This window comes from Tursiops truncatus, chromosome 15 (genome assembly GCF_011762595.2).
Source record: "Tursiops truncatus isolate mTurTru1 chromosome 15, mTurTru1.mat.Y, whole genome shotgun sequence".
Lineage (NCBI taxonomy): Eukaryota > Metazoa > Chordata > Mammalia > Artiodactyla > Delphinidae > Tursiops > Tursiops truncatus.
Window position 1 is genome coordinate 48,623,810 of NC_047048.1, and position 14,534 is coordinate 48,638,343.

The 14,534-nt window shown below is 39.8% G+C and overlaps 1 long non-coding RNA gene across 1 annotated transcript in view; it reads left to right on the forward strand.

Annotated features, from left to right (window-relative positions):
- The window catches only part of LOC141276517 (uncharacterized), a 136,251-nt gene that overhangs the window by 91,270 nt on the left and 30,447 nt on the right, over positions 1–14,534 (forward strand). The window contains exon 3 of the long non-coding RNA XR_012326212.1: positions 5,163–5,312. This is a non-coding gene — a long non-coding RNA (uncharacterized lncRNA). The remainder of the gene's footprint in view (positions 1–5,162; positions 5,313–14,534) is intronic.

A 14,534-nucleotide genomic window follows, 5' to 3' on the forward strand; every position in this document is an offset into this window, starting at 1 on the left:
GTGCACACTTAGTATTTGGCAGAGCCAGAATCAGAACTCAAATCTTCTTCACCCAAAATGTTATTATCATTCCAGGACATCATCTCTCATGCACCTGTGGAAGTATGCTTCTTACTTGCACCTTCAAAGTGTCTGGATACCCATGTAAAGTGAGCAAAGAAGGCCCATAAACATCAACAACAACAACAACAAACATCAAAGGAAAAAGGCAAAGAAATTCAAAAAGAACGTCTACTGTTAGTGTGTTTTTTGGTCCTACAAAATCACAGTGAGAAAACGGGGAGGATGGAAATTTTTCTGCAGGAAAAGGGCTCAAAAGAGTGCAAAATAAACCTGACTCATAAGCTATTACTGTGATAATTTAGTGTACAGTAGCTGAAGTAACAATTGCTTTCTATTCATTTACCCAAGTTGGGAAAAGAAAGTTTCTTTCAAAAGCTGAGATGCTGATAATTGCTTATGTGAGCTTCCATTTTAAAGAAAAAAGTGTTGCTGAAGCTGGCACTGTTCGAGGGGAAGGGTAGTCAGTGTTGGAACATTTTGGATGAATTTTAAGAATTGGATGATGAAGAAGAAAACTAATTATGTCTAAATATAAATTAAACTATTTCTCGAAGGATACAATAGTACAGAATTACGCAACAAATTAGCCAGCAAGATATTACTATTCCAATCGAAATTATGCTGGTACATGAGAGATGCTAACCTTTTGGATAGACAATGTTGATTAAAAAATTGCCAAGAATCTTGGGCAATTTATGTAGTTGATTTTCTAAGATGTTGGAGATTTCTGTGCTGACATTGATAGTGAGCCCCATTTTTATGGACTGAATTGTACCTCCCCCAATCCCTGTGTTGGAGCCCTAACTCTCAGTGTGACTATATTTGGAGATAGGATCTTTAAGTAATTAAGTTTAAATGAGGCCATAAGAGTGGGGCTCTAATCCAATAGAACCGGTGCCCTTATAAGAAGAGGGAGCAACAATAGCAGTGCCCACACAGAGGAAAGGCAAGGTGGTGACATCCATCTTTGAGGCAGAAAAAGAGTCCTCACAAGAAACCTGTGCTGCTGGCACCTTGAACTTGGCCTTCCAGCCTCCAGAACCATGAGAAAATAAATGTCTGTTGTTTAAGCCAGCCAATCTGAGTATTTTGTTATGGAAGTCTGACCAGACTAATACACTTGCGCAGCAACAGTTCTCAAATTTGAGTGTGGCTATTTTATGTGGCTTATCATTTGTCAACATCATTTAGCATTCTTCTGTCAATCAATAGAGAATGTTTCAACATAAGTTAGTGATTTTAACTACCTTTGTGTCAATTTTAAAATGAGTGACGTGAATTAAGCCTGGCAGATATCTTTCTTCTCTCAGTTTACTTTCACTGCATATCATTTACATGGATCTCTATAAATTTTCTATCTGCCTGACTTTTCTTTCAACTAGAAATAATTTTGTTACCTTTTGAGTTGTCATTTAAATACCACTTCAAGTATTTTTACAAGGACTTTGCAATATCACAGGAAAAGTGTTGGTCTTTTAATTCCATAATGCCTTTGACATTCATCCAGGAAGAGGAAGTGATCTAAGGAAAGTACAGATGAAGCATGCATAGTTTTTAGAGCTCATGAAGGGTATGGATGAAATAAAGTTATCTCCAGGTATTTATCATGCTGGCCATCCATTCTTTCAACATAGTTTTTGAGCACTAATGTTGAACTAAGTTAATAAAGACACAGTGGGCTTTATGCAAAATACTCATTTCATCAGTTCTAAGCCAACTCCTCTATGACCCTTTACTCACTTTAACTAGCTTTCAAAATAACCCTATTCCTCTGTGGACTCTTTTAATGAAAGAGACCCTTTTTACCTTATTTCAATGTTCGAGAGACTCATATGTATTACATGCTCCAAAATATATATTGAATTGTGTTGAGGGCTACCTAAGCTAATTAATATCTTTTGTCCCTTAAAAACTGAATTCAGTAATAAAACTGCAATAGAATTATAGCTATTTCATCCTAAGTGCCTTTTAAAGTCAAATTTTTCATGCTCTGAGACCCAAAGAATGCATATATTTCCCTGGAAAATGGGGCAACTCTACAAATTCATGACAACTCCTTCAAACAAAAGGATAAAAGTGGATCAATTTAGCCAGACAATAAAAATTAAGTTACTTCTATTTTGACTAAAGAAAACATCTTCTTTTATGGAAGAATTTCAAAACTGCAAATTACAATTTAAAATGATAGCTGAAGGGCATAATCTACAGGAAGGCAATTTTTGTAAGATATATTAAACTTGAACTTTTATATTATATTTGATGAGATGTAAAATCATAGCATTTTAAAACCCAAAGAAGGGGCCTTGGAGAGCTCCCACTGAAAAGCAAATCACAAGAAAGAACTCTTCTATGTGTAAAATGCAAATTTGCCTTTGAAAGACGGAGCAGCATTTCCCCAGAGGTCCATGTGCAGAGTGATTTTCAAATAAAGACACCGATAATAAAAAACATTTTGTTCTCTTAATATCTGGTTAAAAAACCCCACACACTATAAACCAAAAAACAGGCATCCATCACCTAATGTGACTCTGCTAAGGATACTGCACGTTGCCATGGCACCACTGCAGGCTTGCTAGCTGGCCTGTCCACCTGGGAGAAACCTTGCATTGCATCCTCCACACCCACACGGTCTTAGGAGTCTCGACACTTTGTTATGCTTTGTTTTTTTCCTAATTTTCCATCCTGACACTAAATAAATAATCCCTGGGCTTTGAGATATAGCAGAACTAGCAAAAGGTTTGGAATCAAACATAGCCAGGCTTGGAATCAACCCCCACTCTGTTTACTAAGTAAGTGGTCTTGGTCAGCCACTTCATCGCTCTCATTTTCAGTTGAATAGTGAGACTAATGATGCCTGCTCACGGCATTGTAGGAGTTAGAGACAGTGCATCTAATCTAGATACTGTTTCTAGTACCCAGTGGGCACATTTATCATTATTCAGTTTATACGTGGAATTGACCAATTTGTCATCCAGCTGTAGTTTCTCAGTTTCAGTCTGGATTGAGTTGTGACCTCAGTCATTTAGTTTACACCCTGTGTGGATCCAAACTGGTTTGGATCAAGTCAAGTGAAAAATAGCACTAGACATGTTCACCTTTATTCTAATTCAGAATCAGTGAAAGCCATGATATCACATGCTGTCACAAGCCATGATGTCCATTTACCAAAATAGTGGCACACACACACACACACACATACACACACACACACACAGAGTTTCTTTGAGCAGCTTTTTGAGCAACTTTAAGACCTCTCGCCTAAATGCACAAGAGTCATGATGAATATTACGAGCAACTAGGTGCACAAGCGTTACTGAAAACTACTCTGTATCAGGCACTTTACAAGATGTCTGGGTAGCAACCATGAACCAGATGTTCACAGTCATGGACTTCATGGTATCATAGAGAAAACAGAAATTTAAAAATACTTACAAACCCCTTTCCAGCAGATTTTTTTTTACTACTCTTACTTCCCATGAAAATTTAACAATCAGTTTCCTCAGAACCCAGTTCTCAATTATGAGGCACTAGCTATTTCCTGCTAAAGTAATAAGGCTCCAGGACCACACATTTGTATTAGTACGTAGTGCTCTTTTGCCAAAAAATAGTTCAATATCTGGACTGAAGATTTCTGAGCAAAGGAAGAAAAGTGAATAGGAATAGAAATTGGTGTCACCTGGTCTGGTCGACCCAGGTTAAGTGTATGTAGTAAATAATCCACCACAAAATGTGTTCTCATCCTTCCTATTGATTTATTTACCTTTAGTGATAGAGAATGAATGAGCCCAGCCATAGTTATTATGTATCTTACACACTTGGTCGCCCAGGCTGGGTCTATTAGCAGGAATACACTGGTCCATCTGTACAATGAAAGTCTGGATTTTAAAAATTCAGGTTTGAAAAGGGATCGGGTGTGTGGTTATGAGAGGTGGGAGATAGGAGAGGCGGAATCAGGCAGGTGGTCCAAGGGTACAGACTTCTAGTTATACGTAAGTACTAGTAACGTACAGCAAGATGACTATAGGTAACGTTGCTGTATGATTTATAGGGAAGTTGTTAAGAGAGTAGATTCTAAGAGCTCTCATCACAAGGAGAATTTTTTTTCTTTTTACAATATATGTAAGTCAAATCAGCGTGCTGTGAACCTTAAACTTATACAGAGTGTATGTCAATTATGTCTCCATAAAACTGGAAAAAGTCAGGTTTGAATTGGTCATATTTCTTTGCAATACTCTTTGGCAGTATTTACAAAGCTAAATAGGCCTGTATTCTCTGATTACATGCATGAATTTTACATCTACTTGGGGATAGTTGTTGAAATTTTCCACTGATCACTTTGAAGCACAAGTTTTAAACCTTAATTTTGAAAAATAAATCAGATATGCAAAAAATTAGAATGAATAGTATAATGAATCCCATATACCTATTATTCTGAATCTTTTTTTAAAAAATTGGTTGCATTTGATTCATGTGTCCAATTTTTCTTTTATTTACTTTTTCATAATGTAATTTATTTTTAATGTGGATAGCTTTATTTTCTACCTAACAGTCTAGTAATTTGACAAAGACAGATGACCATCAAATACATTTATGCTGCATTAACGTAATGAATTGAACAGAAACGCATACTATGTTTACCAGATAATATGTATGAGAATTCTTGTGGCACCACTATCTTAATAGCCCCAAACTGAAAACAACCCAACTGCTCATCAATAAATAGCAGAGTGGCCAATCAGTCATGGCATAATTCATGCAATGGCTTGTGACATAGCAGTGACAATGAATAATGTGCAACTCTACACAACATCCTGCCTGAATCTCATGAACATACTGTTCAGTGAAAGAAGCCAGATAGAAAAGTGTACCCTGTATGACTCTCCTTCTTCCTAAGCAGGCTGGACTAATATACAGTGTTAGAAACCAGGATACTAGTAACCCTCGAGGGTAATGACTGAGAGGGAACCCAGGAAATTTCCGGCCTCCTGATGATGTTCTACTTCTTGATGTGTGTGCTGGTTTTATAGGTGTGCTCACTGAGTAAAAATTAATTTATGATTAATTATTAACTAATTAATTATGGTTTGTGCGCTTTTCAGGGTATGTGTCATACGTCTTTAAAAACTCCCGCCTCAGAATTGGGTCTCTCTCATAACAAGTGGAAGTGGGGAAAACTGGTCAAAAAAATCTATGAGAAGATAAGCAAGTTCATTTTGATCACTGTACCTAAAAAGATCTAAGAAGCAAAGGTGAGTCTGACCGCTATCTTTCAATATCCGCACCTTCTTTTTACCCCTTAGTTTTCAATGTTTCCTTTTGGACATAATTGAATCCAGTGACTGATGGCCAGTAATTGCATCAGCACTTGCTTGAATGTGGTCCTTTTATTGTCCTCGTTTAATTGTTGGTGTGCCCCACGCCAGTGAAATGGACAATGCAGTATTTTGGCTAAAAGCCTCCCAGGTTATGAGTAAACAGGCTGCTCAGACAGGACATTGCAGTGACACAGCTCACTGGATTGTCCGGTTGGAATAGAAAGCCAAAGCTGAATGAATGACTTTGTTCTTCTCCAGAGAAGACCATTGTTCTCATGTAGGCATCTATTTATTCACCAATCAGTCACAGAGCCACGACCCTACTCCAGGCCCCGTATTTCAATGTTGGGGACGGGAAAACAGCCACATGCAATCCCCGTCCTCATGGGACTGATGATTTAGCCAGGGGGTTAATGCATTTAACAAATATCTTAAATGATGGGCTATACCATAAGAGTGAATTATACAAAGGGCCTTGAAATAGAGAAAAATAAGTAACGGATCCTTTCTGGGGATCAAAGGGGACTTTGTTGAGAGGGTAACAATTGCACTTGATTACAAAGAATAAGGTGGAGCTTTGGAAGAGGAAAAAGAGGAAAGGGGAGTCCAGTGCGAGGCAACAGACTCTGTGAAATCATCGCTGTTAACGTGTACCTATGTGCCATGCTTGGGGGGAGTGGGGGAGAGGGGAGCTTAGGACAGCAAGGCTGTCCAGGCGGGATTACAGATGCATAGAAGATGCTGTTGGTGTCCCACCGAGACCCCTTTGCCTGGCCAGTGTGTTCTTCCTTTAGCTGCTGTGAGTGTTGGTTAATCTCTGCCACTTCTCCAGTCTCCCCATTCTGTAGGAGCCACCTCATCCAGAAATGCCTGAGAGGTTACAACCTCACCAGGGAAACCTGCAGCCAGTAGCGATCTGGGGGTGTAAGAGCCTGCTCCTTGCTTCATGACGAGGCAGCTCTGCGGTGCTGTTCATGCCTCAGAGCTCTTGTGGGATGGGGTGAGCTGAGACTCCAGCCCAGGCCACAGTCTCGCTTGGCCCCTCGAACCCGTCCTTTCCTGCTTCCCTTACCTCCCTTCCTCTGAGGACACACCTTACCAAAGGACGGGCACAACAGTCCCTGACTCTGCTTTTAGGGAGTCTCACCTAATACTTCAATTTTGATTCTGTAAATAATAGGGACCCACTGAGCATTTTCAGGCAGTGGATAGACCCAATCAGAACTGGGTTTTGTAAAGTTAACACTGTCATAACTTTGACTGCAACTTGGAGAATAATTTCTCCTGTTTTTCTTTAATGTATACTGCTTTTAAGCACTGTTCTGATATAACTTCTTGATACCCAGTGTGTGTGTGTGAGATTCTGTTTCTGTGAGGAAAATGTGATTATGTGATTGCGTCTGGGAACATGGAAAGGGCGTTTTCTCTTCTGTGTGTTTATTATTTTATCGTAATTGTGCTCCAGAATTTTCCCCTTTATTTAATTGTTTTCTGATAATGGTTTTATCAGTAGTACAGTTTTATTCTGTAGCAGTAATTCTCATTTCCGTGTACTTTGTTTGAAAAACATTCTTATCCTATAGTTCATTATTTCACAATATTATTAGAATTTGAACTTTAATAATTGAATCACGGGTGAGAGAGGTGATGAGCTCTCATTGGTGACCTTCTAGGGACCACTTGAATAATGTTATAGGGTTTCTTTCTTTTTCTTCCCTCCCTCTCTCCCTCTCTCCCTCTCTCTTTCTCTCTCTCCCTCTTTCTCCCTTTCTTTCTTGCTTTCTTTCTTTCTTCTTGGATAATTCAACATGTTAAATGTATAACAATTAGGTTTCTGTCTTAGAATAATTGCCTTTTAAATTCTGTTTTATAAAAACTCACTCTTGCTAATTAGTTGACCTTTATAAATAAAATATACATGTTTTATTTAACAGGTGCTGGGGTGATGTAGGTGTTTGCTGTAGAGTGTCACTGGAAATACAATTGCCTTTCCAGAACTGTAATTCTAGTCTTGATTCTTGCTATGTGAGGAAAAGAAATTTATGTATCTATACAATTTCTTCTCAGTCACAGGGGAAAGGAATAAACCTTTTTAAAAATTTATTTAATTAATTAATTTATTTTTGGCTGAGTTGGGTCTTTGTTGCTGCACGAGGGCTTTCTCTAGTTGCGGCGAGCAGGTGCTACTCTGTTGTAATACGCAGGCTTCTCATTGCAGTGGCTTCTCTTGTTGCAGAGCACAGGCTCTAGGCACGCGGGCTTCAGTAGTTGTGGCACGTGGGCTCAGTGGTTGTGGCTTACGGGCTCTAGAGCGCAGGCTCAGTAGTTGTGGCGCACAGGCTTCGTTGCTCCACGGCATGTGGTATCTTCCCAGACCAGGGCTTAAACCAGCGTCCCCTGCATTGGCAGGCGGATTCCTAACCACTGCGCCACCAGGGAAGCCCTAAACCTTTTTTAAAGATATTAAATACATTAGAAAGACATTGAAAACTTCAAATGAAGAATTACTCTTATTAAAAATAAAGATGTTATGCTCTCCTTTTATCTTTACCTGAGGAAATTCTTTTTAATCTGCAAAGCTAACTCACAATATCACTACCTCTATGAGAAGGGGACTGAGGACCATAATATTCATTCCTGTTTTTCTAATCCAGAAGCCAACTCTTCCTCTGAACTCCTGTAATATTTAGTTCTGGCCTTCTTTAACTGCCTTTGAATGCTCTCTTGGATTATAAATACGTAAATTTCAGTTAGCTATTACTGCATAATAAACTCCCCCAAACTCAGTGGCTTAAAATAATAAAAATGTATTATTGATCATAAGACTATGGGTCAGCTGGGCTATCCTTCGGGTCTCCTGTGGGCTCACAGCTGTGTTTATGGTCAGCTGTAGACTGGGAGGTGGCCCTGCTCTTTGTTGCTGGGTCCTCATGCTTGGGGCTCAGCAGCCTTGAGGTGGTCCAGGGTAGCTTTGGCTGGGACAGGTGGGCTGGAACTGGCACATGGGCCCTCCTGCTGCATTTATTAGTGAAAGTAGCTCTCGAGGCAGCCCGGGTGCGAGGAGCCAGAAACTGGCTCTGCTTCTTGATGGAAGGTGTCACAGAACCACGTTACAAAGAATGTGGTTCAGAGGGGAGTGAAGCACTGAGGGCTTTCTGTAGTGAATATATCACATATACACATGTTTGTATACGTGTCTTATCTCTCTCAGTCTAAAATCTTCTTGAAGGTAAGGGAATATTTTTTCTTCTTGTATTCCAGCATTAACAGTGCTGTTCAGAATGAACCTCTGTTGGTTTTAAGATCACAGCATCTCTCCCTCTTTTCAACTGATAATAGCTCTATTTTTGTCCTTTGTTATCCCTATCCAGTGTGATCCTAGTGGGTTTCTGGGTTTCTCAATTGGGTGTCCTAACCCAAGAGCTAGTCGAGGGATCAGAATGAAACTAAGGCTGAAACAATGAGAGTCTTTGAGAAATTTGATCTGGAAGACCCATTTAAGGAGAGAATGTGGTTGAAGCTGAGCTCCTCGCCTTCTCGAAGCCTGGTTCTTCCTTCAAATTTGAAGCCTCCCAGTAAATATCCTTTATCTTTGGAAAAACATCTGTCATAGGGACCTTACACACTGCCAACTCTCAAAAGTTTGTTGAATGACTGAATGAAGGCAAGAGTCCTTTGATCACCAACTATCTTTATCATATAAGAGTATTTAGCATAAGCTCTCCTAGGGCATGGACACCTTTGGTTTGGTCTGCCCTACAGTCTTTTCTCCAAGAACTGCCCCCCTCACATGCTTAATGAGGAACCAGCAAGTTACTGCAAGGGCACCTTAACTTGGGACCAAAGGATATTTGGTTGGGATAGCCAGCAAGTCCCTCAAATTTGTGAATGGGGATCCAAGACAGTCAGATAATCTAAAAACATAATATGTTAAATTGACAAGCTGTGAAGCATCTTTCCAGCTAAACAGAGATTTTTTCTGTGAGTGTATGAATTTGGGCAAGTCACTGGACCTCTCTAAGCTTCAATTTCCTCATCTCTAAAATAGACCACAATAGGTTGTCCAAGGCGGTTTAAAATATTACATGTGATCCTGAGTGTGAAGAACCTTCTATAATTCTTTGTAGTGTGAAGTTTAATTTCCTCTTATTCTCCCGTGTGGCTCTCCTTTCATAAAATATCTGATTTTGGGGTTCCTGAATTCCTTTTACCACAGATCGCACACAAAACTCCTATTATGTGCCACGTACTTTGTTAAGGTCCTTATTTAGTAGGAATAATACTGAATTCTTGTATTCCACTAGATGAAGTGATTTGCATATATTGACTGATTCAGTTCTCATAGCAATATCCTGGATGGATACTTTTATCATTTTACAGGAGAGGAAACCAACCCAAGACCCTGGCCTTTGATTCAGTTTCTTCCATCTCCTTCATCTTCAGTCCTTTGCCCAGTACTTTCTTAGTTTTGTGCCCTTTGGCTCAGAGCAAAAATGCTGATATTTCTGTGGCCCCCAGGCGTAAAAAGATGAAGCTGCTCACAACTGGGGTTGACTGGGCTTTGGTGCTCTGCTTGGCTCACATCCCACCTAACACCCCCTTGTGGCTTAGAGTATAAAAATTTCAATTGTCTATTTGCAAAGGTACACAGTTTGGGGTGATTTTAGAATGATTTTTTTAACAATAAAGTTTGGGGGAGAAAAATAGTTTTCTGAAGAAGACTCTCAGGTAACCAGAACACACAGCCTTCCAAATTGTCCTTAGAAAATGGACAGAGGCAAAGTACAAAGCTGGTCTCTAGTGTTACGGTATTTTATAAATTAAGGCTGATTCTACTTGTTAAATGACTCTTATTGCTGTCAACATGTTCCACTGTGTCATTTTCTAATGTAATGATCAAACGCCTAGGTTTCTAGATTAGCAATAAAGATAAAATTGTTTTAGAATCCATCCCCCCACTTCCTCACCTACTTTTTCTTTTCTTTGCCAAGAGTCAGGATTCTCCTAAGAAGACAAAATGTCTTTTTTTTTAATTTTTATTTTATATTGGAATATAGTTGATTAACAATGTTGTTATAGTTCAGGTGTACAGCAAAGTGACTCAGTTATACATATACATGTATCTATTCTTTTTCAAAATCTTTTTCCATTTAGGTTGTTACATAATATTGAGCAGAGTTCCCTGTGCTATACAGTAGGTCCTTGTTGGTTATCCATTTTAAATATAGCAGTGTGTACATGTCAATCCCAAACTCCCTATCTATGTCTTCCCCCAACTCTTCCCCTCTGGTAAACCATAAGTTGGTTCTCTAAGTCTGTGAGTCTGTTTCTGTTTTCTAAATAAGTTCATTTCTATCATTTCTTTTTAGATTCTGCATGTAAACGATATCATACGATATTTTGGCACATGAAAAAATGTCCAACATCGCTAATTGTTAGAGAACTGCAAATCAAAACTACAGTGAGATATCACCTCACACCAGTCAAAATGACTATCATCAAGAAATCCACAAACAATAAATGCTGGAGAGGGTGTGTAGAGAAGGAAACCTTCCTACACTGTTGGTGGGAATGTAAATTGGTACAGCCACTATGGAGAATAGTATGGAGGTTCCTTAAAAAACTAAAAAGAGAGCTACCATATGATCCAGAAATCCCACTCCTGGGCATATATCCAGAGAAAAACATGGTCCGAAAGGGTACATGTACCCCAATGTTCATTGCAGCAGTGTTTACAGTAGCCAAGACAAGAAAGCAATCTAAATGTCCATTGACAGAGGAATGGATAAAGATGTGGTACATATATGCAATGGAATAATACTCAGCCATAAGAAGGATGAAATAATGCTATTTGCAGCAATATGGATGGATCTAGAGATTGTCATACTGAGTGGAGTAAGTCAGACAAAATGTTTTGATATGCAGATTCCGGAACTAAAGTGTTCTGCCCAGCATTTGTGGGGAGAACACTTTTCCAGCATTTTTTATTCATAGTGCCTGTGAAAAAGAAACATGCTCACAGCCTCATTACTGAAGAAAAGGGTTGTGTTTTAAAATATGTGAATAATTAGCTCTACAAGGAAATTCTAATGGGAGGGAACAGCAATAGATCTCTATGTGATCAGAAGCACCTCTAGCAAACCATTCACTGAACAAGGGAGGAGGGAATACAGCTGTTGGTAAATATTCAGAATTGACACAAAGCTACAAGGAGGGACGATCAGAAACTTTCTCAGAAGACCTACTATGTGATAGTCACTATGCTCCCCTAAATTTCACAATAAACTTGAGTGGTGTTTATTATGACCCCCATGTCAGAGATGCTGTTGGTTCCCTTGCTTCAAGGCGGGACCAACTCTGGTGTAGTTCCAGCACCAGAACTGCCCATGGTATCAGACTGAAGCTTGACTTCAGCTGAAACCCCAGCCTTTCTTAGCTCCTTTCCCTGCCCTCTCCTGCTTTCCCCACTCCCTTTCTCCTGAGAGCACTCTCAATAAACCACTTACACAGAATTCTCCATCTCAGCCTCTGCTTCTTGGGAACCTGACTCAAGATGCTCCACTTTATTGATGGAATAAGGGAATCTCAGAGAGGTTAGAAACTGGATGAGCATAACCCAGCTCATATATGGAAGAACTGGGATTCAAATCTCAGCTTTTCTAACTTTACCAAGCTATTTCTTAATCCCATTTTTATGCAGAGTCAGTAGCTGAGATACTTAAAATACTCTTCTGTCTCTCTGCACTTTGGTACCAACACCATGCTGGTGACCATTTGCTGGTGACCATGGATCAAGTCTTAAGCCTACATAGCTGGTTCCAGGTTGTCAATATCTCTACTTGGATGTCCAGGACGTCTCAAACTTAACGTATCAAGCACTGAATACCCTATTTCCCCCCAAAGCTGTCCTTTTTGTAGCTCATTCCAACTCAGTGGATGGCGACTCCATCCTTCTGGTTGTCCGGACCAGAATCCTTGGACGCACCCTTGATTGCTGTTGTTCTCTCACACCCTCCTTCCAATCAATCAGAGAATCAGTCTTGTTTTATCTACATTCAAAAAGTAGTCAGAGGGCTTCCCTGGTGGCGCAGTGGTTGAGGGTCTGCCTGCCGATGCAGGGGACACGGGTTCGTGCCCCGGTCCGGGAAGATCCCACATGCCGCGGAGCTGCTGGGCCCGTGAGCCATGGCCGCTGAGCCTGCGCGTCCGGAGCCTGTGCTCCGCAGCGGGAGAGGCCACAACAGTGAGAGGCCCGCGTACCGCAAAAAAACAAACAAAAAAGTAGTCAGAATACTACCAATTTTGCTCAACCTGCACCATTACCACCATGATCTGAGCTGCTGTTATCTCTTGTCTGGGTTGGTGCCAAGCCTGTTAACTGGCCTTGCCCCAGTCTTGCCTCCATACAGCTAATTAGATCCCTCTGCTGGCTCTCATTTCCTTCAGAGTAAAAGGCAAGGCTTCAATAGGTCTACGAGACCCTGTGTCATGTGCTGCACCCCACCTCCTGTTACCTCTCTGATCTCTCTCCTACTCCTCTCTTCCCTCTCTCAATCCTCCCCTGGCACACTGGCCATGTTCCTCGAATGCACTAGCCATGCTTCTGTGATAGGGCCTTTGCACTGGCTGTTCCTTCTGCTTGGGACACTATTTCCCAAGATGTTTTACATGGCTCCCTCTCTCACCTTCTTGGAGTTTTTGCTCAAGTATCACCTTTTTATTTAAAGTTGCACCCCAACCCTAATAACAATCAATATCCTATATCTTACTTTTATTTAAAAAAAAATTGTCACACTTACCTTCTTCCAATATACAATGATAATGATTATTAATTAATTAATTAATTTATGTTTTCTTCTCCTTCTCTCCCCATTAGAATGTAGCCACTTGAGGGGAGAGATCTTTGTTTTTGATCACAGATGTATCCCATGTGCCTAGTAGCACTCAGTAAATACACACTGAGTGAACAAATGAATGAATAAGTGAATGAAACTTAGAAAATCAGTTACTTATGAAATTTCAAATGAAACATTTCAGATTGTCTATTTTAAGATGAGTTAATCATCAGCTGTTTCTTTTTTTTCTTCTACATTAGCATTTTCCACTCTGTCAAAGGACACGTTAGCCATCCTATATCAAATGGGGATACTTCTTGGGTTCATGGGGTGCTACAAAATCCATATTCCCACAGGATTAAAATGTTAATAGTCTATTTACACTTTGCTTGCTCATAAGTTTAATCCCCAGTTGCCAAGGAAGGAATTATAACAAACCTCTTCAAATCTCATAAGAAGACATGTAAGTATATGTACTCATAAAAAAGGACTGGAGAGAAACATCTCAAAATACTACTCTGTTCTCTCCAAGAGGCAGGACTCTGGGGAACTGATATCCATGTCCTGTGCACACGTCTTCTGAGGGTTTCTACAGGCTCTGGAACACTTTGGGTCTGGTTGAACAAAAGTTTCAGTCCCTTTCTCATGTCCTCCCTCAAACTGTAAAATTAGGGTGCTGCACCCAAACTTTAATATTCTTTCATCTTAAAGAAGGAAGGAACAACCCAAATATTTAAAAAATATCCCTTTCTGTATACTCATTATCCTTCAGTTATATGTATATTTTTCAACCACTTATATAGCTTTGAAGTTTGGTCTTTTATACATTTCCAAAAGGCCATGTTTTACAAGTGACACAATTGTCTTTTCTGTTTTTTTTTTAAACAACTTTATTGGAGTATAATATCTTTACAATGGTGTGTTACTTTCTGCTTTATAACAAAGTGAATCAGTTATACATATACATATGTTCCCATATCTCTTCCCTCTTGCATCTCCCTCCCTCCCACCCTCCCTATCCCACCCCTCTAGGTGGTCACAAAGCACCAAGCTGATCTCCCTGTGCTATGCGGCTTCTTCCCACTAGCTATCTATTTTACATTTGGTAGTGTATATATGTCCATGCCACTCTCTCACTTTGTCCCAGCTTACCCTTTCCCCTCCCCATATCCTCAAGTCCATTCTCTAGTAGGTCTTCATCTTTATTCCCATCTTGCCCCTAGGTTCTTCTGACCATTTTTTTTTCTTTTTTTTTTTAGATTCCATATATATGTGTTAGCATATGGTATTTGTTTTTCTCTTTCTGACTTACTTCACTCTG